Here is a 27,471-nt window from a genome sequence, read left to right on the forward strand (position 1 = left end):
AGGAAACAAAACCTCTTCGGGCGCAACAGAACTGTAGCAAATGGCCACTGTCTGGGAGACCCTTCTGTATGTGCAGCTCAGCCAGCAGTGCCCAGGGGCACCCCCACTTCTGCACCCCTCTTGTCCCCTTCTTGTGGACTCGACTGAGTTCTGTTTAAAGTACATATTTTTAGAATGTCTATGCCTATTTAAAATGCAGGGTTCTGGAGTTCCCGTCATGGCGCAGTGGTTAACTAATCCGACTAGGAACCATGAGATTGCGGGTTCAATCCCTGGCCTTGGTCAGTGGGTTGGGGACCTGGCGTTGCCGTGAGCTGTGGTGTAGGTTGCAGACGCGGCTTGGATCCCTCGTTGCTGTGGCTCTGGCGTAGGCCGGTGGCTACAGCTCCGATTGGACCCCTAGCCTGGGAACCTCCATACGCTGCAGGAGCAGCCCTAGAAAAGGCAAAAAGACCAAAAATAAATAAATAAAATGCAGAGTTCTCTTGTGGCGCAGCAGGTTAAGGATCCAGCGTTGTCATTGCAGCGGCTCAGGTCACTGCTGTGGTATGGGTTTGATCCTTCGCTCAAGAATTTCCACATGCTCTGGGCAGGGCCAAAGGAAAAACAAAAACAAAAATAAACCGCACATGCACACATGTCCAAAATATGTACTTTAAGCAAAGCCACTCACGTTGGACAGCGTAGGTCTTGCCGTGCTTTTTGTGGTATATTATCCCACGCTGGTTATTGAAAAATCAATTGGCGAAGATGACTTGAGACGGTACTGCGTGGAAGATGTCCTAAGGACATGTACACACGAATAAAAGAAATAACCGTCCCCTCTGGAGCTTATAGTTTAGTTGGGAATTTAATACATGTACATATCAAAAGACAGATTCAACAGTGGGAAAAAGAAAAGTGTAAACCGGAGCAGGTGAATCCATAAATGCTTCATCGCAGAAACATCAATAAGCTCCTACCACGTGCCCAGAATATGCAACCACGAGAGAAACGCAGGGAGGACAAGATTCAGGTCATTTCTGATATGTCGAACGCTTTGTGAACACCTGAAAAGCTCTCCTAAGACACCTGTGAGACCCCTAAAAACATGACAACAAGCTCAAATGAGTAAGAGTGCCCATGGGGTGCCTGTGCACCTCGCCACACTTTGCAGACCTCGATGCCACAGCCTAGAAGAGAAGAAACTGCAGTGCTGATGAGGGAACAGGCTTAAGGTTAGTCCTGAGAAGGAGGAACTGATAGCTGGAAAGAGACAAACATTTACAGCAGTCTCTGTTCCTAGGGAATTCACGGCAAGGGAGACAACTGTACGTGGACATTATATTACAAGTCAGAATGTGGTGAATACCAAGGGCAGTAATTAGGGGATGCTAAGAAAAGACTTCTTAAGAGAGGTGGCATTTGCCTTGAGACTTACAGAATGCAGAGGACTGGAACACAGATGTCCTCCTAGCATGTTGGGCTTGGTTAAGTCACTTATTCGCTAGTCTGTTTATCAGTCTGTAAAATGGGAGATCACCAGTAACAAATGCTCTGAAGATGATAAAGTGCTATAAGAATATATTATGCTCCGAATACGCCGGGATGATACTTTGATTCAGAAAAGAGTCATTTATCAAAACCTTTTAGCGTTTTCCTTTGTTAACAACTTCGAATGAGAAAAAGTGGGAGCACAACTGAATAATTCGTGAAGCACCAGACTTGTAAAGTCTCAAACAGCTTTGAGATACATAAAATGTATGGCAACTCAGTAAGAATGTCCCTGACAACTAGTGGCTTGGGGTAAATGAAGGCAGGTAATCTCCGTTTGAAACAGCTGTTTCCGGTGAGAAGCCCCCCCCCAACAGGTATCAGGCGTGGTTCTTTTTTTTTTCAGGTGTGGTTCTTGAAACACACTAACCCCTAAAGGATGTGATCCTGAAGCCAAGAGGACACAGGGGCTGAAGCTGACCTCTGAAGATGAAAAGTGTTTGGTCCTAAATCTGATAAATTATCGACATTTCTACAATAATTCTTGGTAACAGTAGTCTATGAAATGTCCTTTTCTCCTTTTGTTGCTTTCAAGTTCATTTTGTATTTAACTTTGTGAAATGAAAACATGACCTCTCACCCTCTTTAAAATAACTGATTTTCAAAGAAGCTGGGTTGGACCCTTCGGAGGAATATTTGGGAAAGTTTGGTTCAAAATGCATTACTGATAATTACTGAATTTACCTACCACCTCCTACAAAGAAAATTTGGGGAGGAGAATTTTTTTTTTTTTTTAAAGCACTAGAAATTCTTTACAAGGTCATTGTTTTTCAAACCCTTATTATTTGGCTTCTCCCCCTTTCTGTCTTTTCGGGGTTTTTTTGTTTTTTTTTTTTAATTAGGTTTTCTGTTCAGTGGTGAAATGGTGTTTATAAATCACTTGCCTGATTAGCTCTTGACAAAAGAATTCTTGAAACTGAAGGTTTAGTTTCTAACTTTCAGCAACTGTCATCTATCTATTTTGATTAGACTAAGTCTGTCTCCCAATTAATTTACTAATGATTTAGGAGCTGGCAAACCAGATCTTTGGCTTCTTTTCCATTATTATCTTCCTTTGGGCTGCCTGACTGATTATAACTCCTGTTTAGGTTAGTTGGAGAGAAAAGAGAGAGAGAGAGAGAGAAATTTACATGTGCGGTAGCAGAGAAACCACCAGCTGGAGAACTGGCTCAGCCAGCATCTAACCGTGTCTCATGAACCTGCACTTCCTCATCTCTGAGAGAGAGGACTGAACTAGATCACCACGTCACACGGTTGAAAACGTTCAAACCAACACTTTTTACCCTTGTGAGCAGCCCTAGGAACAGATTTAATGTAGGTGGAGGTTTCAACGACTGCATGAAAACGGAGTTTTAGGATTCGGTTTTATCTAAGCTGACCCCCCAAGGCAGAAGATCAAGACTTAGCTAAATATGGCCCTTGGGCGAGCTTCATTTCCCCATCTGTGAGGGGAGAATAAATATAGCATACACATGTTAAGATAAATGAGAGAGCTGGTCAAGTGTTTTGAGCTCTTCAACAGACAAGCCTGACTTTCCAAAAAAAGACAAACCGCATTTCAGAGCCAGTGCAATTTCTTTTGTGCATGGTGAGATGACTTCCTTCATTGTAAAGGATTTAGAGCTGAAATTCGACATTGTCTGGCGCTATAATTGCAAGTCTCTTTCACTAAAACAGAGGTCAGCTGGCTTAAGGCATGCAGAAAGAAGGGCAATGTTAGGTCACACTCCCGTGTGGTGTATTCCTTTTTGGAGCTTTTTTGGCACACATTTCATGTTAATAGAATAGTCATGCATTCATTGATTCCAACAGGTTTTTTTTTTGTTTGTTTGTTTTTTTTTTTGGCCACATCCAGGGCAGGTGGAAGTTCCCGGGCCAGGAATCGAACCTGTGCAACAGCAGCGACCCAAGCCACTGCAGTGACAATGCCAGATCTTTAACCCAACAAATATATGCCCGCTTAGTGCCGAACACTATGTGCTCCAGTGAGAAACAGACAAGGACCCTGAGCTGACAGTATAACAGAAGGGAGGTGAGTGCCTCTCCACTAGGGCAGGGCTCCTCTGGGTCCAAGGGACACTGGAAATGTGGGAGGTATTTTTGATGGTCAACATGAATGGGGGGACTGTACTGGCATTTAGGGGTGGGAGCCAGGGTGCTACGTGACCTGTGGAAGGAAAAACAGTCCGGGGTCCCGCACGATTGATGAGGGATGATGACTGTGAAAAACCCTTTTATAATGACCTGAATCTAGGACCGAATGCTGCCTTATACTGGAAGAAAGGTAGGTTTACTTTATTTTGTGCAAAACATTACAAGAATTGCCACCCTACAGAATATTGCACACCACTGGCAATACTGCTCCCACTAAAACAAACACGTTAGTCAACTTTTGCAGCTGCTGCATTCATGGCTGTTCTGCCTGTAAGAGTAGGCACCTGACTATGTCATTATGATTTCTGGAGTACTGAGCCCTGGGAACTTAGGAGCTGAATATCAAAATAAAAATTTTTATTATGAATTGCTTTCCTTTTATGTCTCCTTCATATTACTGCCAGGATGTTATACTGATTTAAAATTATGTATATAGAGAGGTTATAGTACCTATAGATTTTAACTGAAGTATAGGAGAAACCTGTTATAAAAATTGTTACAGAAAGTGGGGGGGGGGGCTGGATCTGATATACTAGAGGCAACAAATTGAGGCCAAAAATGATTACAAATGCAAACTGGGACAGGTGTAGTGGTGATAAAGAGATAGGTACCAGGGGAGAGAATAACCAGCACGACCTGCTGTAGTCTGGGTGGTCCAGACACCCCTCTGGGAGGGAGGGACATCTAACTTGAGATCTGAGGGATGCTTCGAGGAGCCAGATACAGGACAGTAGGGTCAAAGACCCAAGGGAGAAAAGCCATTAACGGGTCCTGGAGCAGGAAAGGCCAACATGACAAGGTGGGGTGAGAGAGTGAGGGAGCTGGCCTGGATCATCAGAGCTGACTATGATGGAAAGCCACTGAAAGGTTGAAAAAAGGGGGTCATGGAATTTATTTATTTACTTATTTATTATTTATTTTTAAAAAAGGCAATTCAGACTGCTCTGTGGAGAATGAATGAGAGGGGGGCAGGAGTACCAGAAGAGATGTTATTACAGGAATTCAGGTGAGAGAAGATGGTGGCTTGGGCTACGGGGTAACAGGTGACAGCTAGAGAAATGGTGGATTCTGGATAAATTCTGGAAGGAGACTCAGGCTTGGGTGATGGATGTGGAACTAAAGGTCAGGGAGGCTCCTGGAATACTCCAGGGTTCAGCCTGTGCAGCGGGATGGGTAATATCTTTTACAGGGATGAGGAAGACTGGGGGTGGAGGAAACTCAAGAGGTCGATTTCGACACATCAAGCTGGAGATGTTGAGGAGACAGTGGGAAACGTGGCTGTGGAAGAGCTCTCTGCCTCTGAGCTCCACATCTAGCTCTAGATGCCTCCTTTCGGCTGAACCAGACGTATCTCACATTCAACCTTTCTAAACTAAAGTCATTTCTTCCCCTCCAATCGGCAAATCCTCCTGTTCCCCATCTCAGGAAAGGTACACCACCACTCATTCAGGATCAAACCAGGACCCTGACGTCCTCAGTATCAACCCCCGAGGCAAAGTCAGTCACTTGCCCAGCCAGTCTCTCCACAGTCCTCCCCTGGGTAGTTCCTACTCATCTTTCAAGCTATGGACTAAAAATCCCTTGGTCCAAGAAACCTTCTCCGAACCCCCAATGCAGATTAAGGCCCTCTGTAGAACCCTGGGCTCCTCCTGTCACCCCAATTCTTACACTGTAATATAACTGCCTCTTTTCGTATTTGGATCCTCCACGGGCCTCCCCGACAGCAGAGGACTCTTCTTCAAAGCCTGCTTTATTGTAGCTGCTTATTTTTGTTGAATGAATGAGGGTAGTGCGTGGAGGTGCAGTCAGGAGGGCTAACTGCAGCCAGAGCACCTGGGCTTGCACCTCCTTCAAGCTCCAAAGGAGATAAAGCGTCTGAATTCTCCACTAACGGGTGACTCTCTCAGGTTGCTGTCACCACCACTTTCAGCCAAGAATCCAACTGCCTCCTAAGATCAGGGCCGTTTTTCTGTCTAACTCCCCTTCCTGAATAACGTGAGCGCTAAGGAGCAGAGCCTCAGACGGGGCAATACTTCCAGCATTTTAAGTCTTGCTATGATTTTCACCATCGCCTTTTCTCCATTGTCTTGACATTTATTTTACCCAAATATGGTGGATATTGTTGACTATCTATCAGGCATCCCTCTCCTACTTGCTCCTTCTTTCTCAAACTGATTTAGTTCAGGACCCACTTCTCCTCCACTAGACACATGCTCCTGGGGACCCTGACCCCATAGTTAGTGAAAAGAATTCTTGGCTGGATTTAAGCCAACCATGGAATTTCATTCCTCATCCCCTGGCCAAAGTCACTGGTTTCTGAGTGGGTACAGGACCCAAGCGGTCCAATCAGAGTGAAGGAGTCCCTGGATTGCCCCCTGGCCCAAGTACAGGCATACCTCATTTTATTGTGCTTCATTTTATTCTATTTTGCAGATACTGCATTTTTTTTTTTAACAAATTGAAGGTTGGTGGCAACCCTACATTGAGCAAGTCTATCAGCATCATTTTTGCAACAGCTTTTGCTTGCCACATGTCTGTGTGTCACACTTTGATAATTCTCCTCCTATTTCAGACTTTTTCATCTCTATTATGTTTGTTACGGTGAAAGTGACCTTTGATGTTACTACTAGAAATTGGCTGAAGGCTCAGATGATGGTTAACATTTTTAGCAATAAGGAATTTTTAATTAAGGTATGTACTTCCTGGTTAAAGGTATATCGCTGTTGCACACTTCATAGTCTACTGCGTAGTGTTGACATAACTTTCATAGGCACTAGGAAAGCACAAAACTCATGCACTCACTTTCTTGCAATATTCACTTTATTGTGAGCTCTGAGCCTGCAAGATCTCCTCCAAGGTGTGCCTGGAATTGGCTCCGGGGTGAGCACATGACCTAAGTAGGTGAATCACAATATAGTCCCTGGATGGCTGAAGGCAGCTCCTTCCTCACCTCTTCTCCTGCTGCTGCTCCTCTTCTGTCTCTCCTCCCTGGCCTTCCCCAATCACTCAGGATGGAAGGATTTGCCACTCACTGGCCCTATCTCTGCAGCTCGTGGAGATGATTCTCAGGGACCCCTTCTATACGGACCAGTGCTGTGGTCCCTGTATCACAGGGGAGCAGACGCTGCCCAGGGCCAACTACTTAGAGAGACGCATAGAGAAGTACCAGGACCGACACTTCCAGGGAGTAGCCCTCTTACCCTTTGAATACCCGAGCTACAGAGGACTGGTGGGCACTGCAGATGCAGGTCACCTGGTCCCATGGGGTGAGGGTCCCATGGAGAGGCCAAATCCAGAGGAAACATCATTGTCCTCAACTGTGGACCGAAATCTACCTTCTTTGCCTTTGAGGCCGAGGAAGAGGCTTACAATGATTGAAGTGTCTTCTTGGCAGACACCCCTACACTAAGAACAAGCAGTCAAGCAGAAAGAGGAGCCTCAGTAACTACCTTCGGGTTAAAATGCTGGGTGTCTCCACTTCTGTATGCGACAGAGACACCCACAGAGGAGTTAAACCGTGACTAGCAAATCCATTTGGAATCTGAGTACTTGAACCACACTCCTTGGCCAAACATACCGTACAGGCAGATGAGGGAGGATGGACTCTGGGCACACAGGCAAAATCAGGATAAGCTAATCGATTTACAAATACACCTTCACAGAACAGACCTTTAGAAAGTACACACACGAGTTCCCGCTATGGCACAACGGGATCAGTGGCAACACCATGGCGCCAGGACACAGGTTTGATCCCCAGCCCTGCACAGTGGGTTAGAGGATCCAGTGTTGCCGAGGCTGTGGATAGGTTGAAGCTATGGCTCAGATCTGATCCCTGGCCCGGGAACTCTATAGGCCGTGGGGTGGCCAAAAAAAAAAAAAAAAAAAAAAAGAAAGTACATACAACTCCTGGTGGGGTGATGGAAAGGTTTTGGAAGTTGACAGAGATGATGGTTGTGCAACAGCGTGCATGTACTGAATGCCACTGAATCGCATACTTTAAAATGATTAATTTCATGTTGTATGAATTTCACCCTAATTGAAGGAAAATACACACAGGTCCACAAATGTGCAAAGCTGGGACCTTGTGGGTACCCACCCACATGCATGCAATCACACACACAGATTTCTTGGAAATTCAGAGAGATGCCTGCACATGGCAGAAATACCGTTGCCCGGCAGGGAGTCCCTGGCAGAAATACCCAAGCCATCCGCTGCCCAGGACCTGCATTATCACCGGGACATGCTTTCACCCTGCGGAGCACGCTTACCCTCTTCGTGCATGTGTTATACCCCTGCCCCCACCCCGCCTGTTCTGCATCACCCACGTCATCTTCTCCCCTCCAGCTTCTGGCACTGTGGTACTCCAGGAGGCTCCCAGCAGAGCTCTTTCCCAGGCTTAATGAGTCACCGTACCCTATTACTCTAGCCTTACTCCACGTCGCAGCACACGGCGCCTTGCTCCTTCATCCACACTAGCCCGACGATTCCACTGAACCTCCACCACTCCTAGCCTAGGACATAGGGCAGCTCCTGCTTTACTGATGAGGAAGTGGAGGCTCAGAGAAATGCATCACTTGACCAAAAAGTCACAAGAGAGTAGGGCGGAAGTGACACAGGAAGGTCGATCTCACAGCTAGTTTAGGACCCTCGTGGCTCCTTAGTTTTGTTTTGTTTTGTTTGTTTTTTTAGGGCCACGCCAGTGGCAGATGGAGGTTCCCAGGCTAGGGGTTGAATCTGAGCTGCAGCCGCCGGCCACCACCAGAGTTGTGGCTCCTTAGTTTTAAGCAAGTGGGAGGCCACAGGCTTTGGGCACAGACCTTTTAAATCTTTGAATCTTACTGGCTAAGCGGCCTCAGGCAAGTTACCTATTGTTTCTGTTTCCTACATCTATAAAATGGACTAACTGCGGAAAATTTAAGTGCGCTAAGGTGTGAATCCCGCATGGTGGCTTCGAGCTTATCACCACACTCGGCATCGCTCCTCCATTCAGTTTGATTCAGAGGAATAAACAGGTGGAAAATGAGGACTGAGGGTAAAATCACCTTTGTGAAAAACACACTGAGAAGTTTGGCTCCCTTATTTTTTTAATTTTTTTATTTTTTTGCTTTTTAGGGCCGTATCCACAGCATATGTAAGTTCCCAGGCTAGGGATCTAATCGGAGCTGCAGCTGCCAGCCTACACCACAGCCACAGCAACACAGGATCTAAGTCACATCTGTGACCTATACCACAGCTCATGGCAGCACTGGATCCTTAACCCACTGAGCAAGGTCGGGGCTCGAACCTGTATCCTCGTGGATACTAGTGGAGTTTGTAACCCACTAAGCCACAGCAGGAACTCCCCGGACCCCTTATTAAGTGCATATGTTTACATGTCAGGTAAGAACTGAAATCATGGATTTTATTAAAACAACTGAAAATATAGCTAAACGGATATACCCCCAGGGTATTTTTTAAAACAATGGTTAACGAGAACTGAGATGTGAAAAAGAGTCAAGATCACACAGACTTTGATGTGGCCACCCAGCCCTCATGGCCTGGTGCTGCACGCAGCACAGGCAGCTTCAGTGGCTGCCTGTAAAACATTCATTGGACCCGTGTCTGCACCAGCATCCCTGTGCTCTCAGAAGCTCAACCGATCCAGGAGCCGACTGCTCACTGTAGAGCACCTGGCTAGGAAGACGTGCCAATGACCAAAACAAACTGAGAGCCAGGGAGACACGATCAATGAGAAGCAACACTACAGGCAGATGAGGAAACCTCTGCAAGAAAAACACCAGTCATTCCAGTAGTTTTGAATGTCCACTCTCTTTTGTGGATTCTCTTAAAGCCCTTGGAGGTAGCGCTGGGACAGGAGCTGTCACCCCCATCTGGTGTAGTGGGCAGCAGCTGAGCCCCAGCCAATGACACGCTGGTTAAACGGAGGCTGGGGGCAGTTGGGCCAGTCAGAGCGGGGGTGGGGGTGGTTTTCAACCATAGGGTTGTGAACCTTACAGTCTGGTTAAAACCCGAAGGTTCCTGTTCTCGGCCCTGCCCTGTGTTACCCACGAAGCTGAGTCCTATCCAAGCCTACGGCCCGTCACGTTGACTCCCATCGTGTACCCTGTGAATACTCGATAAAAATGATTCATTATGCAAAACAGTCCATGTTATGTGCTTCCTGGAAAAGCGAACAGCACACATCTCCGTTCAGAGAGCCACTAGCTTAGTTAAGCCATCTAGTAAGACGCTGGCAGCAGGGGGAAGTCACTAACTAGAATAATGACTTCGGGGTCTGGAACCAGTGGGCCTGGGCTGAGGTCCTGTGTTGCCTCTTGCGTGCATGTAACCCCTGCAAGTCATTTCAGTGTCTCTGTGTTCTCATCCATTAGAGCAGGTCATTGTTGTGACTAAATGGGATAAACAGATCCAAAGAAGGCCTCCAATGTAGGCATGAGATTAATGACAAGAGCTCTATCTGCTAGGTGCCACGGGAATTCACAGGAGGGAATATGTCCACCTCAGGAAGACAAGAAAAGGCTTCATGGAACACTCTGTCGTACCTATGTCCCCTCTCCCCCCAAAACCCACACCCTCCTGCCACCTCCTCACCTAGAAAAATTGTCCCAAGCCTCCACCCACCATTCCTAGAGCTGGAACTGTTCCTTCCTGTCTCCCAATGCCATTAATACCTGGAGGTGTTGTTAATACACATAGGGGGACAATAGTGGGGCACCCCAGTAATTTGATGTAGGCTACACGTTGAGAATTAAATTCATGAGAAGGAAACCATGATGGTTATTAGTCTTCCGCAATATGGGTCATTACTAAGAGAGGACCAAGATGCTTGAAAAAACCTGAATCTAGGAGTTCCTGTCGTGGCGCAGTGAATCCGACTAGGAATCATGAGGTTGCGGGTTCGATCCCTGGCCTTGCTCAGTGGGTTAAGGATCTGGCATTGCGTTGTTGCCGTGACCTGTGGTGTAGGTTGTAGACACGGCTTGGATACCGCGTTGCTGTGGCTCTGGCGTAGGCTGGCGGCTACAGCTCGATTGGACCCCTAGCCTAGGAACCTCCATATGCCACGGGAGCGGCACAAGAAATGGCAAAAAGACAAAAAAAAAAAAAAAAAAAAAAAAAAAACCCAAACCCTGAATCTAATCAAGGTGACCAAAATGTACCTACAGGAAGCTGAAACATAATCGAGTATATTTTGGCCTGTCTGAAAAAGGTTGACGGAAAAGTCATCATCTATACAGACTCTAAATAGAGTTCAGCAAAGAGAAAGTGCACAGTTAGAATATTACTGTCCATCCAGCGTTGCCCAGGGGTAAGATGCTGGACCTGGTGGACATGCCGATCTTGGACACTAAAAAGCTGAGCTCTCACATGGAAGGGATAGTTTATCATGTGATTCCAGGATCCAGATAAATTTTTATTTTCTTTTTTTGTCTTTTGTCTTTTTAGGGCAGCACCCATGACATATGGAGGGTCCCAGGCTAGGGGTCTAATAGGAGCTGTAACCGCTGGCCTACACCACAGCTCACGGCAATGCTGGATCCTTAACCCACTGAGCAAGGCCAGAGATCGAACCCGCAACCTCATGGTTCCTAGTGGGATTCGTTTCCGCTGTGCCATGATGGGAACAGCCGATCCAGATAAAATTTAAATCTCCTCTAAGACCTTTTGCTTCAAAGCCTGAATACCAAGAAAGCTTCTAATGAATTCCTTTTCCCAGGTACTTTGATGCTAAGGGGAAAGGCTACACTGGGGATAATAGGGGGGGGTGGAGGTACCTGTTCAAAGTAATCTACCCAGCATGAAAACAACAACAAAAGACTTATTACCACTGAAACTGGGCTCTTCATATTTATGTTTTTTAATTATTAAAAAATTGGGGAAGAATTCAGTTAAACCCCAGACAACTGAACACATGCATCTATCTCTGATCTCTCCAAAATCCCCCGACATGGAGAATAATTTCTTTATTTAAAAAAGGCACAAAGCCAAAAGGAAAGGAAACAACAGCCACGCAATTTTAGAAGCTAGGGCAAAAGAACAAGTAGGAACTGATTTCACAGACCCTAGGAGCCAAATCCTGGGCCAGCAATGGGGGGAAAGTTAAGAAACACCTTGTTCTGCACAACGGAAGCCCCAAAGGTGTGGGAACTGGAGCAGTGTGTTCTGAAAGTGGGTTAAAGGTGGAATCAGACTGAGAGCTGCTTATGAAGCAGTTACATCCCCGACCCCGTTCTGTACCACGATCACCACCATCTGACAAAAGACAGAGGATGTGTATTCCCTGGGAAGGGCAGAATAGAGGGTTCCCTGGGTGTGAGGACACAGGGCCCAGGTGAACATACTGAACACACAGGCCAGGGTTCCCTGAGAACTGAGATCCTCCCCCTGCTTCCTCTGCTCACCCCCACAACAGTGGCAGCCCAGCAGGAACCCCTCAGACAGCAGAGTGGAAGCTTCTTTTCTGGGGAATATGACCAGCACAAGAGGAAGGACCAAGTTCCCGAATGAAAAGGGCCCAGACAAATCATCCACAGCAGTGGTTCTCAAAGAGAGGTCGAAGAAGCAAAGGCTGATGTTGCCCCAAGGGGAACACTGGGCACTGTCTGGGACATTCTGGATCATCATGACGGGAGTGGGGAGCTACAGGAAGCTAAGAGGAAGACAATAGAGATGCTGCTAAGCATCCTCAATTCATAGAACAGCACCCGCCACAAAATACCCAGCCGCAGATATCAATGGTGCTGAGGCTGAGAAGCAGAGGATGTCTCAGTAAAGGCCAGAGACATCCAGGCCTATGCAGAGCTTCCCACATTCTGCAGCTCCACTTTCATAAATGTGAGTGGACACCTGAGGGACTGCCACAAAAGTCAGAGATCAAAACAAGAGACCATGTGGGGAGACAAAACCCTCAAAAACCTACCATGAATAGCCTCAGGGACATCAGAGAAGATATTCAAACCAAAACCAGCTGGGCCCTACCCTAAAGACCATGAATGTGAAATTCCAGAGAGGAAATCAGGTTCACGATAATGAATTCAGGATCAGATGGACAGCAGACTTTTTTTTTTTTTTTTTTTTTGTACTTTTAGGGCCACACCTGCAACATATGTAAGTTCCCAGGCTAGGGGTCAAATGGGAGCTGCAGCTGCCGGCCTACACCACAACACACGTAGGCGAAGTCACAGCCATGGCAACACAGGATCCGAGCCACATTTCTGACCCACACCACAGCTCATGGCAACACCGGATCCTCAACCCACTGAGCAAGGCCAGGGATTGAGCCCTCGTCCTCATGGATACTAATAAGGTTTGTTACCACTGAGCCATGACGGGAACTCCGCATCACACTTTTTTACAGCATAAACTGAAGCTGGAAGATAATGGAGCAATGCCCTCAAAGTTCTGGAAAAAATGATTTCCAAATCTATTTTCAAACTGTCAATCATATAGGAAGGAAACAAAAACATATTCAAATATACCAAGTATGAAAAGATTTGCCTACAATGTGCCTTTTCTCAGGAAACTGATAAAATATACACTCTACCAAAATGAGGAAATAAAGCATGAGGACAGGAAAAACAAAAACAGGGATCTACTGGAGTTCCCATTGTGGCGCGGCGAAACGAATCCGACTAGGAACCATGAGGTTGCGGGTTCCATCCCTGGTCTCGCTCAGTGGGTTAAGGATCCGGCATTGCCGTGGGCTGTGGTGTAGGTCGCAGATGCGGCTGGGATCTGGTGTTGCTGTCTCTGTCACAGGCCAACAGCAGCAGCTCCGATTAGACCCCTAGCCTGGGAACACCCATATGCCTCGGGTGCAGCCCTAAAAAGACAAAAGACAAAAAAACAAAACAAAACGAAAACACCAAAAACAAAACAAACAAACAAACAAACAAACAAACAAAAAAAACCAGGGATCTACTAGAAGAGCTAGAGCCAAGGGACTCCCAATAATGATGAAGGAAAATCCCAGGATGACAGCTGTGCAGCAGGGTAGAGGCAACTAGCCCAGACTGGAGCAGGTCAGCAGCCTCATGAGGGATGGCTCCAAGAAGAAAATAACAGAATACTTGATATGCTGAAATGCCTGGAAAGACAAGTTTAGGATGAAAGAGACATGGAGGGAAAACTAAGCAAGGGAAGAAACAAGATAATTAGTAACTCAAAGGAAACAAAAGTGGTACAAAGAGGGAAAAATAATTATAGTACACTATATGGCTCAGCTGTGCTAACACAGTGATAAAAATAAAACTGCTGATCAGTAATCAAACAGAAATTACAATATAGCTACTGGGGATGGGGTGGATAGGAAGTAGAAGATATGTTTGAAAGAGAGCTAAAGCCTCATCATTCATGGTGTGAGGTCAACAGATGATATTTCTTTACCAAAATGAACAGCTAAGAGTGGAAAGCGGTTGTCTTGGGGGAGTGGAAAAGGAGTTTTCCGTAGGGAAGTGGAGAAGGATGTTTGGTTTCTTCATAACAGGATCCTATAGAACTGTTAAGTCTTTAAGCCATCTGCACATATAAATTTAAAAAAATAAAGTGACATTTTATTTAATTGGAGGAAAACAGAATAAGGTATAAAGAAATAAATTTCTAAAAATATTCAATATCACTACCTAGCACCAACCACTTCAACATTTTGACAATTTTGTTCCAATTTTTTCTTACACATTATACATATACATACTTTTCAAAGTTGAAATCATGCTGTATATAGTTTTGATTCCTTCTTTTTTAACACACCAATAGCCTTTCCAAATATCTTTAAATACTTGTTGAAAGCAGTTTTTAATGGCTGTGATTATTCTAATGCACATCATCCTATTATTTAACAAATCCTTTTTTACTATGCGTTGTTTATAATTTATCACTGTTACAAATACTTCTGTGAAGAATATCATTTTATACAAATCTCTGTGTACACGGAATGTTTCCTGGGCATAAATTCGTAAGACTAGATGATCAAAAATTTAAGCGTCTTTGACAAATCAACCTCCAAATGGATGTGTCACATTTTACTGAATGGTGCATAGAGCATTCGCTTTCCCTTATCCATTTTTCCCATGTTGTCCAATTTGATAAGCGAAAAAAAAAGTTTTTATTTGCATATCCTTGAATATTGTGTTTATTGGCTATTTGCTTTTCTTCTTTGTGAGCTATTTACTGGTCTATGGCTTGTGTCCATTTTTCCACAAAATGGTCATGTAATCTTTCCACAACCTTATTTATATCCGGATCTCTGAGTTAACGCAAATGAGACTCGCAGACCTGAGGATGTGTGAGTGCCACTGCAAAATCAAGTTTCTGAGTCTTGACAGCCCCACTGAGGCCCGAGCTCTCTGGAAGGCTCTAGGCAAGCAGCCCAGCATCGAGGCACCTTTAGGACACTTCTCACGCTTTACCTTTTTGGGGCACGTTCCATTTTCTGCTTGCATTTTGATAATCTGTATACATCTGCTCTTCTCAATGGACTCTAAGCTTCTACAGAGGAAGAACCCTATCTGATGGGTCTTGATGTTCCTTGCCTCACCTGTATTTAACAGACACTCACATATTTGATGAATAAAGATAAAAAGGGTGTGGATGGGGCTGGGGCTGGGGACTATGAACAGAGGCAGAGAGAGAACGAGAACGCAGGAAGGGCAGAGGGAGACCAGCCCCCATCCCAACCTGGAAAAGGGGCAAAGACAGCACCAGAAGTACGTGAACTTCACGTTCTGCCTTACAATCCAGAAAATTCTCAGGGCCTTGAGAAGAATGTCCATGAAGTGAAGACTGATGAAAAGGAATAAAAAGCGCAGACAAGGATTATTCAGCCACCAAAAGAAATGAAGTATTGATACATTCTACAACATGGATGAACCTTGAAAACATGACGATGCTACGTGAAAGAAACCAGACACAAAGGCCACATGTTGTAGGAGTCCATTTATATGAAATCTCCAGAACAGGCAAATCCATAGGGACAAAAAAAGTAGATTAGTGCTGGCTAAGAGCTGGGGGGAGGGGAAAACAGAGAATGAATGTTAATGGGTACAGGGTTTCTTTGGGGGATGATGAGAATGTTCTGGAATTAAACAGTGGTGATGCTTGCACAACTTTGTGAATATATGAAATCCACTGAATAAGAAGAATTGCCATTTTAATTTTTAAAAAAGGAGTAAGCTTACACGTCAAGCAGTCTAGCCCACAAGGAATTTCTGAGGAATCGCTTTGTTGATAACATCAGCTTGCCTAGACGCTGATGCTTCCACTCTGCCCTGCTCTGTCAGACTGGACAGCAGCATGTCAGGGTTCCACCAGGGCAGTGGGCAGCCCTCATTCACAAGGAGCAAGTCAGCCCATTCACTGCTCGCCGGCCCCCTGCTTTTAACAGAGAGACGCCTCACATAAAGCACATTGAAGGAATCCTATAGATACAGATTTGCTGTACGACAGCCCACATCCTGGTCAATATTTCATCCCAACAGACCTGGCAGCCTTTCTGCTAATGGGCTCCCTGAGTTAAGAAATGAGTTCTACTGTGTCTCGAAGGGCAATGCATTACAACGACCACCTATAACCGATTTTAAAGACCTTCGGTAATGTCCAGACAGATCAGAGAATCCCCTTTAAAATGAGCTGATGAGAAAGTCAATGTGGAGGTGAGGCAAAGACAAGGGAAAAGTTCTTTCCATGATCATCTTTGTGATGGATTCTCCCAAATCCAGCATACACCTGGTTGGGAAGATTGTGCTAAGCGGTATGTGCCACATGCAGGACCTCTCTGGGGACTTACGATCTGCGTGCTGAGTAAAGATCTTACATTTAAAATGAAATGCTAGGAGCTCCCGTTGTGGCTCAGTGGGTTAAGAATCCAATTAATATCCATGAGGATGTGGGTTCTGTCCCTGGCCTCGCTCAGTGGGTTAAGGATCCAGCGTTGCCGTGAACTGTGGTGTAGGTTGCAGAAGTGGCTGGGATCCCATGTCACTGTGGCTGTGGCATATGCTGGCAGCTGCAGCTCCAATTTGACCCCTAGCCTGGGAACTTCCATATGCCATGGGTGCAGCCCTAAAAAAAAAAAAAAAAGGAAAATAAATTAAAATAAAATGTGAGACTGTAGCCTATGGACAATTTTCTCAGTTGAAATGCAAAGGGGCTCAAGCTGAAGAGCGCTGGTGTTTCAGAGGAGTTCCTGGGATCCCTCAGCCTCAGAAGGACGGTCTCATTTCCTGCAAGCTGGATGAAGACCATAAGTTCCCTTCTGCTGGACAAAGCCCCTGTCTGAAGAAAGTAGGGACCCCTCTCACCTCAGGTCCCTTCCCCATCCCTCCAGAGCCAAGGAGGCCGCCAGAAACACCTTCCTTGTGAGCTCTAAACCAGCTCGTTGGGAAGGACAGCCTTTGGAAAATTAAGCTGGGGTAAAGGGAATTTTAATTGAGCTAGACAATCGAATGAAATGCTTTCTATTGGGACAGACCTTAGAGGGGGCATCGTTTGAGCCAACACATTTAAAAATCCCAACCATCCGGCCATTTGAAAGAGGATGCTTTTTCTAGACTGGACCAAGTTTTGAAAAGAAGTCGGGAAAAAAGTAAGAGAGAATGAAGGATGAAGGAAGAAAGGAAGGAAGGAGGACTTGAAAAGTGGGGAGGAGGGCAGGAGACTGGAGGAGGAGGAGGAGGAGGCCAAGAAGACAGGTTCCCAGAAAGCTGTGGTCAGCCGGAGAGGTAGTTACTGCCAAGAAGGGTGTCTCTCCCAGTGACCTGCCTGGGGAGTTTTAATACAAAGGGACGTCCCTGCCCATCTGTTGCTTTGGAACTAATTTAGCACAAACCAAACCAGCCTTGTCCTCAGGGGCAGGCCTGTCACCTCCCAAAGTGCTAACCTCGGCTACAGTGAATAGAGCGGGGCCTGTGCCTCAAATCTGTCTGGCTGCGTAACATATGGGGGAGAATATGGCTCGGCATTTGGCTTCATCAAGGAATAGCCCATGGAGCCTACTGTGTGCACAGCTCTGGGCCAGACGGCATACCATTGGAGCCAAGGGCAGCTTCAGAAGTTCTGCTTCCAATTTCTCCTGCGACTGCCTTGGCCCCATCTCCACTGGGCACACGAGGAAGGCAAACTGGAGGCTGAATGATTCGGTTCATTCCGCATTATGGAATGTCCCAACCACGTGTAAAGAACTAGAGATGCGGGTGTGTGGACGTGTGTTTGGATGGGCAGAAGTTAAGAGATGAATACGTGACGCGTGCGGCCCTCTGGAGACAGCGTGTAAGTCGGGAATGCACAGCGGGTGCGGTATGCAGGGTGCAGGGTGTGTATGTGTTGGGGCAGGGGAGGCAGAGGGGCAGCTTGCTAAGAGGATGCACATGAAGTTCACAACGATTTATTAACTTGGTGGCTCTGACATCTCAATCGGTTTCGCAATCACCTGAAGGGCCTGTTATACCAGAGATGTTCCAGAGGTTCTGATTCAGGAGGTCTGGGGTGAAGCCTAAAAGTCTGGATTTCGAACATGTTCCTGGCCATGCGTGTTGGTTCCAGGACCACATCTGAGAATCAGTGCAGAAATTCCGAGCCTTGCTGAATATCTAGTAAGAATCCCATCTGAGGATTCCCATGTGGCTCAGTGGAAACGAATCTGACTAGCATCCATGAGGATGCAGGTTTGATCCCTGGCCTTGTGCAGTGGGTTAAGGATCCGGTGTTGCCGTGAGCTGTGGTGTAGGTTGAAATGTAGCTCGGATCCCGAGTTGCTGGGGCTGTGGTGTAGGCTGGCAGCTACAGCTCTGATTTGACCCTTAGTTTGGGAACCTCCATATGCCTCGAGTATAGCCCTAAAAAGACCAAAAAAAAAAAAAAAAAAATCCAACCTGAGCACTTTCTCCACCTAAAATTGACCTGGACAGCCTTGGGCAGCTTTGTTCTTAGGAGTGCATCTCCTGGGAAGGACAGAACCTGGCCTCTTCTGTGCCCCGATGAAACTTACTCCCCTCCCCACATCACTGGACTGTGAGTGCCTGGGGGCAGGGCCTAGGCCTGACCTGTCTGGTAAGCCCTGTCCCTGGCACAGGTACCAACCCAGATTTGAAGCTAGGGGAATGTTTGCTGACTGACTGACTGTTTTCATCTAGTCCTGACAGCCCCAGTGGGACCCAGCCCAGACAGGAGGATGTGGAGGTGGTGTCAACAGGATGCTCAGGAAGGCAGGCAAAATGAGGAGCAGGTGGCAGAGGAAGTCTTTGGGTGGGTATCCGGGGTATAACCCGAAGGAAGAGAGACAAATAGGTTGAAAATGGCTGTTTTTATCTAAATACGAAAACTTTCTAGCTTTCTAAAAGGGAGAAAAGAAAAGCCTGGGGGCGCCCTCTGGGACAGAAAAGACACCTGTCATTTGCGGGCTGCAGCAGCCCTGCCCAGCAGCCTCCACAATTTCAGGTCAAGTCAGGGCTGGTGGGCAGAGCAGGAATGACAATGCCAAGGGGCAGGAGTCCTGCCTCGGTGGCCTGAGGAGTCAGCACATGTTCACAAAGCACATCCTGGTCCTCATTAGGGAGAAGAGGTGACACCTGCACCAGCACCACCCAGGGGGAGGGTCTCTTTTTCAGCAAGTGGGGCTTAATGAACAAATGCACAAACAACCCTTAACCTCCCAGGTGGGGATGGGATGGGGCCCACTTTCAGGAGCCACTTTAGCAGCAGCCCCTAGTGTCCCATCTATAGACACCATTCCCCAACTCTTCCATCCAGGAAAGCAATGTGCCCCGAATGCACTTTTTACATGAAATAGTCAACGACACCATATCACAATGATGTAAAGGACACATATTCACACCCTCAAGTTGATCTGCAGGAGTGCTTTCACATAAAGCACCCAGGCCTTGGAGTTGGGCAGTCTGACCTCCCATCTTGGTGTTGCCTGTTCCCAGCTGTGTGGTCCGACTGAACGAGTCAGTTAACCTCCCTGAACCTGCCAATGAGGCAGCCACCACCTGCTTCCTTTGCCCACGAAGCAGGTGAGAGGCCTCATGGAGGCGTCCAGTACCACATGCTTTGCACCCTGTAAACAGGCTACTCAGTGACAAGAGCATCATTACGAACCTCCCCCCCCCCCCAAACACACACCCCATTCTACCCTGGGTCGGAGAAGGGCTGGCAAGTCTGGGGATTGGGAGGGAAGTGGCCAGGCTATTACTCCCACCAGTTCCTGGAAATGAACCAGCAACAATAATAAAGGTCCCTCCCCCCCACATTCTGTTCTTTCTATTAAAATCAACAAGCAAACAACACCCGATTAATCTCTCTCTAATTACTAAGTTGTCAGTTACCAAGTGAAAAACCCCATAATTTAGTTATCATCCCTACTCCACATGTGGACACCGAGAGCAAGGACCCGAGGTACCATAAAGAGACACATATTTGGGACACCGCATGCTGTTTCCCTCCACGACCCTCTGCCTGCCTGACCTCGTTTAGTCCAACACTTCCCAAGCTTTGACTTCATGACACACAGAAGGGACTGTGGGTTCAGCACACAGTGAGTGGCGCAGAGGGGTCATGGGGTAAGTAACTGCGGTTAGACCACTCCGGTTGCAAGGGACACCTTGAGCCTTGGGCTGTCCATCGCAGGTTGCACCCAGCCACCGTGAGGCTGAGAAACTCCGTTACCTAGAAGCTGGGAAGCTCTGATCTGATTTCCTAACCCCCATTTTATGGACAAGGAAACTGAGATTTCGAGACATCAGAGCCCTTACTGGGAAGAGGACCTGGCAGTCCCATGTGGGGGCCTACCGAGGTGCCTCCCATCTCTTCCTGCGGCCTGAATCTTCCAAAAGCTCGTTCCTGCCCCCTCTTCTCAACAGGGACGGTGCAGCGAGCTCGGTTTCATGCGAGCAGCGTTCCTCGTTGCAGAGGGGACCTTTCTGCCATCTCGGCCCCCTTTCTTCCACCACAAATGGCTGGAGCACAGAGCAGGAGCTGAATCAACCAAAGCGGAAATGCACTGGGGTGAAGCCCCCCAAAGTCAGGCCGGACCATCACAACTGAGTGCCAGGCCATGTGGGCCACCTACACATCATCTCTAATCCTGACAGCAACCCTGCCAGGTGACCATCACGGCCCCAGTCTCCAGGGAGGGAAGAAGCTGGCTGGCTGATGGTCTCACAGCGACAGAGGGGAGGAGCTGGGATTCAAGACTGGTCTGCAGAACCCCAAACTCACACTTTCACTGCCAAGCTGCCTGAGAGGGAGAGGCCTCAGGAAAGATGTGGAGGCCTGCCCCCGAGAGGCAGCACTGGGGGATGGCCCACTGGTGACCTCTAAAAGCCCCCAGGTTTTGGGGGTAGGGGGGTGACACTGCTGGCCTGCTGCTTACCTCCATGGCTGCCTCTCCTTTGAAATTTGACAAAGGGGGAGTTCCTGTCGTGGCGCAGCAGAAGCAAACCCGACTAGGAACCATGAGGTTGTGGGTTCCATCCCTGGCCTCACTCAGTGGGTTAAGAATCCAGTGTTGCCATGAGCTGCGGTATAGGTCGCAGATGCAGCTCGGATCCTGTGTTGCTGTGGCTGTGGCATAGGCCAGCAGCTGTAGCTCCCATTCGACCCCTAGCCTGGGAACCTCCGTATGCGAGGATGCGGCCCTAAAAGGACAAAAGACAAAAAAAAAAAAAAAAAAAAGAAAGAAAGAAAGAAACTCGACGAAGGTTTTTTTTTCCCAAGACAGGGGTTGTGCTGAAAGCTATTATTTGAACAGCAATAACCTTAGTCTTGGTTAACCATTTAGCCAAAATGAGTTGACAGGCAAATGAGAATCAACTCCATTTGAGGAATATTTATTTGTTGTAGGCCTACTGTGCACCTGGCACTGGGCGGCAGAGGAAAAGAGACACGGTGGCCTGTCCCCATGGAGCTTAGAGAGAACAAAGCCAGGCCAGCAGGCAGGGGAGCCAGGAGGCTGGGAAGGGCCTGATGACCCACCACTGCCACCCTGCCGCCCCTGGCAGCCTCCCCTCGCTTTCTTGCACAAAGCAGCTGCCCGCCAGAAACTAAAAGAGGAACAGCAAACTGCTGAGGGCAAGGAAAGCTGCTCCTTGACCCAAGCGCGCCAAATTAGGGCAAAATCAAGCCCTCTGAGTGAACGTAGATTCAGCTGAGGCGCACAAATTTTAAAGCCATGTGGCCCTAGGCTTCATTTCTTCATCACGGCCTCTCTTTCCTCTTCCCTGCATCCCGCTATTCTGTACCTGAGGCTTCTCCCAGTGCCAGCTGCTGCCAATGCGTGCCACTGCTAGACACCGATAGCCCCACCTGGGGCTCACGGAGAGTCACTTCGTTTTATTTTCATACCTTTAGGGCTCATCTCCTGAAATCATAACTCCACAACCAAACTGCAAACACCCACTTCTTCTTAAGGCCTCTGATCCTTGAGCTTTCAAGGGACGCATCCCCGCCTTTTTCACATCCTGGCACACAGAGAAAGGACTACTTGTGCCCAGCGCCCTGGAGGCTGCACACTGCCCTGCCCTCCGGAGCCCCGTGGATGGTATCTGCGCACACCTGTAACGCTGTTCCTGATACACCTGCTGGGAAGCTTCGGTTCCCCGAGCGTAAATGTCAACCAAACCTCAAGAGAATCGTGACAGAAGTAGAGAAGCCAGATGGATCAGAGGGCCACAGCCCACGCCCACATCAGAGTGCCAAGAGGTGGGGACACATTCCGCCACTGCAAAAGCTTTGGAACCCCCGAAGGGCATCCACCTTCCCCAGGCAGAGGGGGAAATCAGCATTCTCTATGATGCGGTGCAGGCTGGAGATATAAATAGCTTCTAAAAAGGTTAGCGAAATGCACAGATGACAAATCTACAGCAGGTTACTAAGGGAAACCAGGATGCTCAGTGCCAGCATCTCACCTGTTGCACCTTGTGTCTGGAAGGAACCCCACGGCTCCCCCCATACTCTGCTCCCTGGGCCCCTCAGGGATGCAACGTGGGGGCTGCCTGGGCCTGGAGCCTCGGTGATGTGAGTGGGCATTTCCTGAGCCTACTGCTGATCCCTGCAGGCCTCTCCAAAGGGAGGAAAACCTTTTTCCTAATCACGTGTCCGTCTGGTTTCCATAAGCCCACCCACTCTCAATTGCCTCATCTGGGAAAAGTCTACCCTGGAAGCTCTGGTGAGGATGCCTGCCTGAAGGCAAAACCCTGGGCTTTCCCCCCCTTCCCGTTTCAATGGGCCCTTGGGTGCTGCCCAAGGAAACAGTGAAGGCGGGGCATTCCCAGGCTGCCTTCTCTGGAGATTCCCTTCGGAAGGGGAAGTGCTTCCCTGGGCACCCAGAGGGCCTGCAAGGCAGCCACAGCTGCTGGGCTACGTTAGGTAAGAAACAGACCTCGCTTGAACCAATCCTGGGCAACACCTGGGTTAAAGATATTTATAGTTCTCCTGTATGCATCCTTGAACTTGTGTGTGTTTAAGTTAACAGATATAGCAACAGTAAACCCCGAAGCACCCATGTGGACCTGCACACACTGAGGCAGTGGCTAAATCTGGAACTCTAGGGAACCCAAGCTCACCCCCAACACTCACCCTCCTGACTGTAGGTATTCCGGGACCTGGGATAAACTGGGCATCGGTCCTTCCCTCTTCAGGGTATCAAGTTCCTGCCTTCCTGCCAAGGATTAAGAGATCAGCCTGGAGCCCGCAGCTCAAGAGCAGCTTGCCAGGCAGCTCCCACTGGCTCGTCTGCCAGAGCCAGAGCTCTTCCCACTTCCAAACAGTGCAGAGGCAGGAGGGACAATCTCACCCCTCCAGCCCCTCCCTGAGCAGACCATGGGGTTGCTACTGAGCCAGCCCCAAAGCCCTGATAGCTGGGCAAGAAAGGAGAAGAGGCCCAGGCCGGAAGCCAGACCCCTCCAGCAGGCCCCAGGAGGAGGAAGGAGCACCCTCAACTTCCACTCTGAAATGCTCAGCAGTAAAATGTCTGGGCTGCTCCTGGGCCACCCAGGGGCTGGACCAAGAGAGGGGGCTAATGCTGGTGCGCTGGGGGTGCTGAGGGATGTGCCCGGGCAGAGCACGGGATGGGGACTAACACTGCCCAACACATCTCTCTCTCTGCCAATAGCAGCAGAGGTTAAGGGGAAGCAGAGTCTGCTCTGGAAGGCAAGAGGTGATCCGCTACAGCCATCTCTTCAAGTTCCCTAATAGCTTCTTTAATATATAAATGGGGCCATTGTTGCCTATGGCTTTGAACTTGACTGGGGTCAAAGAAGACCCCCAAGAGTAAGCACACAGCCTAGGAGTTCCAACCCAGGAGAGGTGCCGTTGCTGTCATTCAAACACAGTGAGTGTTCAAGTGGGCTGGTGAACATTTTAAAGGGCTACGAGCTTCCTCCTTATCCCTTCTTACCTCCCAAAGTAGAATCAACCAAAACCTATGTATTCTGCCTGGTTCTCAAATTCTAACTCTGTTTTTCTGTCTTTTTTTTCTTTTTTCTTCTTCTTTTTTTTTTTTTTTTAGGGCAACACCCGCAGCATATGGAGGTTCCCAGGCTAGTGGTCCAATCTGAGTTGTAGCCGCCAGCCTACACGACAGCCACTTCGTGAGGCCAGGGATTGAAACCGCATCTTCATGGATGCTAGTCAGGTTTGTTAACTGCTGAGCCACAATGGAACTCCAGCTCCTTTTTTTTAAAAGAGTTTTTCTTATATCACTGGGGATGCAGGTTCTGATGAAGTAAGGACATCATGTGACACAACAAGGCATTTAAGCAGGGTGCACTTGACTGTGTCCGTGGGTCCAGGGGCAGGGCCGTAGGAACTATGAAGGACAAAGCTGGCACCACAGCTCTGCTGCAAAGGCTCCAGGATCTGGCATCCTGGTGGAATTTCTAGTAACTCCAGATATAATATGCTGCCCTCTTCCACCTGTGACCCCTCCCCTCCACCCACCCAAAACTGCCCACGGTGGAGCTTGACAGTCTCTCATAACATTCATTCCACATCTACTATGAATGCAGAACGGTGTCAGCTGCTTTGACATACATTCAACAATTTAAGCCAGCCTACAACACGGCAGTAAAGATTCAAATTATCCACATTTTTACTAGATCACAAAGACGGTTAATAATGTAGCTAGAATCACAGGACCAGCACAGCAAAGTGGAGATCTGGGCCCAAGTTTGTTTGGTTCCAGAGCCCATGGGTTTTCCTCTGCTGTCCATCAGGCTTGAAATTGACTCTCTACACATGTGGGCATGTGTACATGTTTCTTTATCATTATTATTATTGTAAGATTAATCTGATACCAAATCATAGAGGCATGAGGTCTTCATGACCAAATATAACACAAATCTCCTACATAACAACACACACGAACAGGCATCCAACTCAGACGCGTCCACCTATGTTGTCAACATCCATGGCAGATCCCTACCTTAAATCTGTTCTTATGTACCCCCAGGTGCTTAGCACAGTGCTGGGTAGTGAGAGAAGTGGGCCCTCACTTAATCTCATTGATGATTATGTTGCTAAGATTTCTTATTAGCAATAAACCCTGGAATGCTACAAAATGAATTCCTGCTAACTTTGATCCCAAAAGAAATGTCTTAAGTCATTGGGAGAAACATCAAGTGGGCTTCACATATGTCTTGGCCAACAGAGTATGTGTCTCACCATTGGGTAAAAACAGTAATATTTACACCTTACTAATAGGTTGATATCACTTGGTATATAGCTTACAATCTCCTCTGGAATCAGCAGATGGCTCCTTGAATCTGGGTTCTCCCCTCTGTAGGGGTGTCACATCACCCCCACTCAGCAAATGGCTGTGAAGATCCCAGGTACCATGTCTACGGACAGGCACGCAACCCTATCAACCCAGGTGGCATTGCAACCCTTCCCGTGGCTCCCCATGTATACAACCACTTCAAACTAGAGCAGGTTGAGACCCGTGTCCAAATCCCAGCAACACTCCCTAAGAGCTGTGTGACTTTAGATCAGCAACCCAGCTTCGCTGAGCCCTCGTTTCCTCATCTGCCTAAGAGGGAGGATCACTCATCTCATGGAGCTGTTGAGGGGCGAAAATACTCCTTGCATGTGGCTGCCCCGGGCCTGATAGGCAGAAGGAAGTCAGTAAATATGAGTCAGATTTGAATGTGCACAGAACAGCTCTGACATACACACGTCCTGTTGAATAAAGTTCGTGGTCAAAAAATGGTCACGGTGACAAGCAACAAAGAAAAGGGAAGAAGAGGCCATAGTGAGAGAAGTTAAAAGTCAACATGAGTCTCAAAAAGCTCTTCTTTCAGCCAATAATTTCAACCTGTTGTTTAGCAACCATACGGCTTCAAAGTTGGTCTTATTTGATAAACCTGTTGTTTATCAACTACACTGCTTAAAAGTTGGTCTTATTTGATTGAATGGGTTCTGCCTCTTGCCCTTCTTCCTAGCTGGTAATGAGAGTAAGTACAAGGCAGGCAATGAAAAACAACCCTTGGAAAGCTAAGAAGTGGTTGTACCGACCTGGGTCAGTTTGGCAAAAGGGGGTGGCCTCAGGCATCTCATATTGCCAATGGTTTCTCAGTTCTCAGATGCTCCTATCACTTCATAGTATAGAAATGAGGGATGCATCAAGATGCCCCCCCCACAATAAGACATTTGTCAGACTAACCTGGAACTACAGTTTTGACACCCAAATCTAGAAGAGCTACAAAGGAGAGCTCCTCTTTATTGACCTACCTGGTGTGTGCCACACTCAGTGCTAAGCATCTAACATATATGCCCAGGGGAATGGTGTGAATTTTTAAAACTTCATCTTACAGATAAGGAAACTCTACTATGGACATCCCCTAAAGACACTCTCTAAGGCCCTCAGCAGCTCATATGTCCTCAAGATCTCAAGTCTGGACGACACGTGGAAACTTCTGCCTGCATTTTCAGGTCTAATCACAGGGCTGGATTTTGCAAAACTTCATCACACACATCATCTTAGGCCCACAGCAAAAATGGGTCTAGGAGGAGGGTGGCGCTGGGACAGAGACAGAGAGGAGATCTTAATCCTTTAGAAGCCACCTCTAATTTGCAAATAATGGTCCGAGGCTGACGTGTGGAGGGTGCATTTTCTTTCTGCACAATAATCTCTCCCAAGGAAAACCCAGACAAAGTCACCTGGCCTTGCCAGGGAACAACAAAAAAAACTCTTCCTCCAAGATTCACACTGAACTCCTGACCCTTCCTTCTCTCCCTGCCCCAGGGAGTGGCTGGATGGTTGTTTCTTTTCTTTTTTTTTCCCCTGCGGTCCTCTGGTAACACCACAAATTACGTTTTCAGGGACTCGAGTCCCAGAGTGCAATGATGTTGTAATAAACATAACCAGGACCAAATGCCTTCCCATCATATTAGATGATGCCATTTCCCACCAATCAGGCTCCTCTGGCGGGCAGACCACTCACCAATGAGGGACCAGACAAAGGCTGTGAGGGGAGACCTGGTCATCGGCAACTAAAAATAAGGGCGCTTCAGGATTGGCCACTGCCACTTTGCAACAGGAGTTGGGACCCACACGCCAGGCACCAGACAGAAGGCACACACAGGCAAAAACTTTCAGCCCAGGGGTTCACGTGGGGTGGGCTGGTCCCGATGTTGCCAAGGTTTTTTGTTTTTTGTTTTTTTTCCTTTTCCTAATTCGCTGACTTAAAAAATGAGATACTTGATCCAGAGGGAACCTCGCAGACACACCCTCGCTCCTAGACAGTTTCCAAGGCCCTTCGCAACCGTCTTGAATTGGGGAAAAGGAGGGGG

General features: G+C 47.6%; 1 protein-coding gene across 3 annotated transcripts in view; it reads right to left on the bottom strand.

Moving 5' to 3' along the window:
* RHOQ (ras homolog family member Q) overlaps positions 1 to 27,471 on the bottom strand; it is a 42,116-nt gene that overhangs the window by 13,513 nt on the left and 1,132 nt on the right. The window lies entirely within an intron of this gene.

The sequence above is a fragment of the Sus scrofa genome, chromosome 3, assembly GCF_000003025.6.
Source record: "Sus scrofa isolate TJ Tabasco breed Duroc chromosome 3, Sscrofa11.1, whole genome shotgun sequence".
Lineage (NCBI taxonomy): Eukaryota > Metazoa > Chordata > Mammalia > Artiodactyla > Suidae > Sus > Sus scrofa.